We start from the raw sequence: 6092 nt of genomic DNA on the forward strand, positions 1-6092 counted from the left end.
ACTATGGAACTTGGCGCTCACAAAACTTGTGAGGACTCTCGCTCCTATTTAAACCAACTCCCAATGACCCTACACTCTCGTTGCGAGGACGAGATCTCTGGCCACATCAGCATCCTAAACACATAACAAATATTCCAGGGATGGAGTTATGCACTCATGCTCAGCTGTATTTATCTGGAACAAAACTGGAAGAGCGACACAGTACCTCCGCCTGCCCCAGTTTTTTGTACATTTACAACTTCACGTAGAACACACCCCAGTTCTGAGCAAACCAAAGACAATTCGACTACAAACACGACAGCCCATAGGAAATGTAATGGTGTTGGTCCCTTGGTCCCTAAGGAGCAGACAGGAAGTGTTGACTCTGATCACAGATCCTGATATATGCACAACTATTTTCAGAGATGGTCCTTCACACAAAACAAATAAGATCACATCTAGAGAAACAAGCGAAACAACAACAAAAACTGGGATTTTCTATAGACTAACATGGACCATATTCTACACACAGTAACATATGAAGAAAATTCCAAAAAAAAGAACATAATACTAACAACAAAAACAATGAAAACAACAAATGACAAATATCCTATTCTAGTCATGGTTGCTTGAAATTAGAGCCAGTGATTAATGGTCCTGGGACTTCCATTCCCAATTGCACTCTCTGGGTGGACAGACACTGACCAGGAAGCCGCCCTCTCTAGATACCATCGTACTTGAATTTGCTTTGCTATTTTGCCCAGCTCCGAGTGTTTTGTTTCCTCAGTACTCGACATACCTGGTGAGCATCCCCCTATCCGCCACCTGGGGAGGCAACTTGTATGGGAATATCTATATAACACAAACCCACTATAGCTATTACTGTTTCTTCTTTGCAGAGGTAGTCATATACATTCATAGTGATCAATCACCAGATAGCCTTGCCACCTACATTCACTGCAAACTGCCTCCTGACATACATTGATGGCAATCCAGGGTCCGGTGACCTATCAGATTTCATAGCGTGCATCTTCTGGGATACAGGCCACAATCTTCCTCCCTCATATTGCCTCTAAATTCAGTAGATTGTTGTGACCCTACCAGCACCATATCGAGGTCTGTAACAATAACAACATAACCTAAGTACAAAAACGTAGAGCATATGTGGAACGCCATAACTTCATTAATTTATCACAATAGATCAGTGAGTCTGTAAGATACATCTGCAATAGTTCTCCAAGTCTAGCATGAAAATAGTGCAACATAAGCTGCTACCCTCCTGGTATGTTGGACTTCTGTGATGTGTGTATGTAAATTGATAAGTTTGCTAATAATAACCATATTATTATTTTTAAAAAAAGAATTGACAAATTCTTACTGTTAGTCTTCTTTTGCTGATGGACCATCTCCTGGAATAGAATAAATAAAATAACTCCATACATATACTGAATGTACAGTGCTGTGAGGTCAAAGATCAATCAATAACAGTGGATGATATAGACATTATCAAACAATGAATGACTTTGCCTTTTTTGTATGTGATTATCATGACATTGATCTTTTTAATTGGACAGAATACACGCAATGTCTGATTGCTATCAGCTGCCTCTTAATGTCTGTAATACAGTACAGTAGTGATACGTTAGTTTGGAAATATGTTAAATATAGTTAATTATAAAAGCCTTTCAGTTATACATAAATAGTTTCCTAAACCCAATATCAGGGTAATAAGGGTGTTCAAATAAATTTCATTGTTGTCTGCCATTTTTTGAGTTATCAGTCTTCTAACTGGCTTGATGTAGCACACTACGAATTCCTCTCCAGTGCCAACTTTTTCACCTCAAAGGAAGAAACGATTTGTAAAGGGGGAAGAGGAAACATCGTTTATGAATGTAAATTGTATCACAACTACAATATGCAAAGTTTTTCACTTGTCAACATTTTGATCAAATTCATAATGAACATTCAAACATTCATCAAGTCGTGGAACCAGCTTTTGCATCCCAGCATCAAAGAACTCTCCCACCTCACCATCAAACTTTAGTAACAGTTTCTTTCAACATGTCATCATTTTCCAAGCACTTTCCACCAAGAAATTCCTTCAGTTTTGGACACCGATGGAAGTCTGAGGGTAATGAATCAGGGCTGTATGGTCGATGAATCAGTAATTCCCAATGAAATGTGTCCAGTTACATCTTCATTCTTGCCGCGGCATGAGGCTGAGTATTAGTGTGGAGCAGAACTACGCCACTAGAGAGCAGTCCCCACAGGCAACTTTGCAAAGCGTGCCTAACCTTTTATGTTTCACAGTATCTCTCATAATTTATTGTCTTTCCTCATCGCATTCTAACACAAGAATGCCTTCCCGGCCCCAAAATGACGTGGCCATCATTTTCTGTGTTGAATGTTCTTGTCTGAATTTTCGTCGGGGAATTTGAATGATGCCACTTGCTGGATTGACGTTTATTCTCTGGAGTGTAGTGCACAATCCATGTTTCATCATCGGTCCCAATGTGACTAAAGAACTTGTCACCATCCTTGGGACACCACTCTATTTACTTTGTTTTGTAATCTTCTGTGAAAATTTTTCGGCATCCATCTCACACACATTTTTTGTAGTGAATTTTGTTGATCACAATGAGATAAACTACTGATCTTGTGGAAATTTCCAATGCAGCTCGTCAATAGTGAAGTACCTATTTTGGCGAACTGCCTCATCAACTTTTGTGTCAAGTCATCATTCATGACAATAGGCCGCCACATCTTTCTATAACAGGAACATTTCCTTCCTTCGATAAACAGCCTACGTCATACGCACGTTTCCACGATTCTTTACGCCTGCACCATACACTTCAACAAGCTGCCAGTGAGTTTCAGCAGGACGATCTTGTTTTACATTTACGAGCCCAATAACCGAGCGCACTCCACAATCGCTGGTTTATCGATTTGCATGGTGACAAACTGAGCAGTATAACTGTACAACCAAGGCTGGCAGAGACGTGAGACGTATTGTCGATGTAGAGAGATACTGGCCAAGAGTGACCGACCATAAAAGGACAACATATGACAGGATTCGCGGACTTAATACGTTATCGGTTCTTAATTTAAAAATGAGCCTCGTATTTGCTGGATGTGTTCAAATCTCTGTCTGCCCCTACAACATTTACCCTCTACAGCTCCTTCTAGTACCACTGAAGACATTCCCTGATGTCTTAACAGATGTCCTACCGCCCTGTCCATTCGGCTTCTCAGTGTTTTCCATGGGCTCCTTTCGTCTCCAACTCTGCAGAGAACCTCTTCATTCCTTACCTCCTAATTTTCAACATTCTTCTGTAGCACCACACATAAAATGCTTCGATTTTCTTCTTTGACAGTTTTCCCACAGTACATATTTCTTTATAATACAATGCTGTGCTCCAAACGTACATTGTTAGAAATTTCTTCCTCAAATTGAGGTTTATATCTGGTACTACAAGACTTCTCCTTGCTATGTCCGTCATGGCTTATTTTGCTGCCTAGGTAGCATCTTAACTTCATCTACTTCGTGATCACCAATTCAGGTGTTAAATTTCTCACTGTTCTGATTTCTGCTAATCCTCATTGCTTTCATCTTTCTTCGATTTACTCTCAGTCCCTATTGTTTACTCATTGGACTCTTTATTCCATTAAGCAAATCCCATAACTCTTCTTCACTTTCACTAAGGATAGCAATGCCATCAGTGGATTTTGTCATTGATATTATTTCACCTTGAATTTTAATTCCACTCTTGAGCGTTCCTTTTAGTTGCATTATTGCTTCTTCGATCTCTAGATTGAACAGCAGGGACGAAAGAGAACGTCTCTCTCTTACTTCCTTTTTAATCCAACCACTGTGTTCTTGGTCTTCCACTCTTACTGTTCCCTCTTGGTTCTTGTACATATATGCATCTTTCCCCATAGCTTACCTCTATTTTTCAGAATTTAAAACATCTTGCGCCATTTAACATTGTTGAAAGCATTTTCCAGGTTGACAAATCCTTTGAACAACTCTTGATTTTTCTTCAGTCTTACTTCACTATCAACCACAATGTCAGAAATGCCTTTCTGGTTCTGTTACCTTTTCTAAACCCAAACTGTTCATCATCTAAAACATACTCAATTCTCTTTTCCATTCTCCTGTATATTATTCTTGTCAACCATTTGGACACATGAGATGTTGAGTTAATTGTGTGATAATTCTTGTACATATCTGCTCTTGCAATGTTCAGAATTGTGTGGATGATGTTTTCCTGAAAGCCAGATGGCATATCGAGATACTCATGTATTCTACACTCTGATGTGAATAGTAGTTTTGTTGCCACTTCCCCAAATCATTTTAGAAATTCTGATGGAATGTTATCTACATCTTCTGCCCTATTTGATCTTAAGCCTTCCAAAGCTCTTTTAAAATCTGATTCTAATACTGGATCCTGTATCTCTCCTGTATCGACTCCTCTTTCTTTATGTGTCACATCACCAGACAAGTCTTTCCCCTCTTGGAGGCCTTTTATGTACTCTCTACTCTGCATTTAACAGATTTTTATTAAATATGGCTAAGGGATCGATTAATAATGGATTTTCTAAATATACTAAAACTCTCGAATATATTGCAAAGATTTTAACCAATTTCATTCAATATGTCCATACTGTTGTATATATGCTGAGTACAAAGTTATTAGCAAGCTGATAACAAATAACCTCTATTTTATTATTCCAGGAAGATTTCATGAGTTATAATTGCAATAGTTTTCTCTTTTCTGTCCATATACTTTAACGGACCTTGACTGGTGAACATTTATGAAATCAACCTCTAGATTTGTGACCCCCATGTAAAAATTGTTTCACACCCTACACCAGATTACATATAATTTAGAAAAGTAAATCAAAGACAACATTAACTAATCTTTGCTCTCAATAACATACAATAAATTTATTAAATATTTATTTATATACATTCAACAAATTTGAAACTGTTACAACCCAGAAATAAGAATAATTTATCAATATTTAATCACATATCAAGCACATCATACTGGCACCCCAACAAGGGACTAAATAAAAATAATGTATCTGAAATTAATGTATGCAGATCAAAATAATTTCTATTATTTTTAATATAATCATCTTTCACTTTTTAAAATGTAACTTGATAAAACAAAATGTCAAGTGTTTATCAAGTGAACAGATAAACTATTTATAAACAATGACTCATCCAGGGAGGATTATCGTAACATGGAGGTTCAGCAAAGGGGAACAATCACATGTCATTAAAATAATAATCGAGGTGAGGGCAAGTGAGTCTGACTATATGGGCCAGTGACAGTGGCAAGTACTATCACAATTATTAAATAGTTAGTCTGAAGTATTTTTTGGAGAAACATGGTGCAATCCAAGGATATACATACCATATGCAACTGTACACACACCAGACGTATTGTCATGCTGCTTGCAGTGTGCCATGGATGCAGAAGGAGGCTGTAATGAAAGAGATTAGGAAGATGCTGGACTGGGGTATCATTGACCCATCATTCTCGTCATACAATAGTCCATTTTTGGTCATCACTAAAGCCAATAGTAGGATTCGCCTGTCTTTTGATGCTTGTGATATAAATAAAATCATTATACCACAGAATCATGAAGAAGAAATACAAAAATTCTATGACACACAGTATTTAACCAGTACTGAACTGGCTTCTTCCTACTGGCAGATAATATTATAAGAGGCTTTAAGGCAGTGCACAGCTTTCATATATGAGGGTAGAAATTACCAATTTAGAGTACTACACTTTCACTTGCATGTGAGTGTAGGAGTTTTCATTGCAGAACTAGATACTATGGTGGGACTGGAACTACTGGACAGAATGGCGATGTATGTTGACTATTTGTTCATTACCATAACTAAATAGTAAGAGCACCTGGAACAATTAAAAAATTGTAAATGCAGGGCTGATGGCCAGTCTTAGAAAGTCTGAGTTTGGACATAGGGAGACCAAGTTTCTGAGATATATTTTTCACCCAGTGGAACTGTACCAGACCTACATACAATGGACATGATTAAGAACTTTCCATATCCACGTAAAAAAGACATTTGAAGG

Source organism: Schistocerca gregaria, chromosome 3, assembly GCF_023897955.1.
Source record: "Schistocerca gregaria isolate iqSchGreg1 chromosome 3, iqSchGreg1.2, whole genome shotgun sequence".
NCBI classification, from domain to species: Eukaryota; Metazoa; Arthropoda; class Insecta; order Orthoptera; family Acrididae; genus Schistocerca; species Schistocerca gregaria.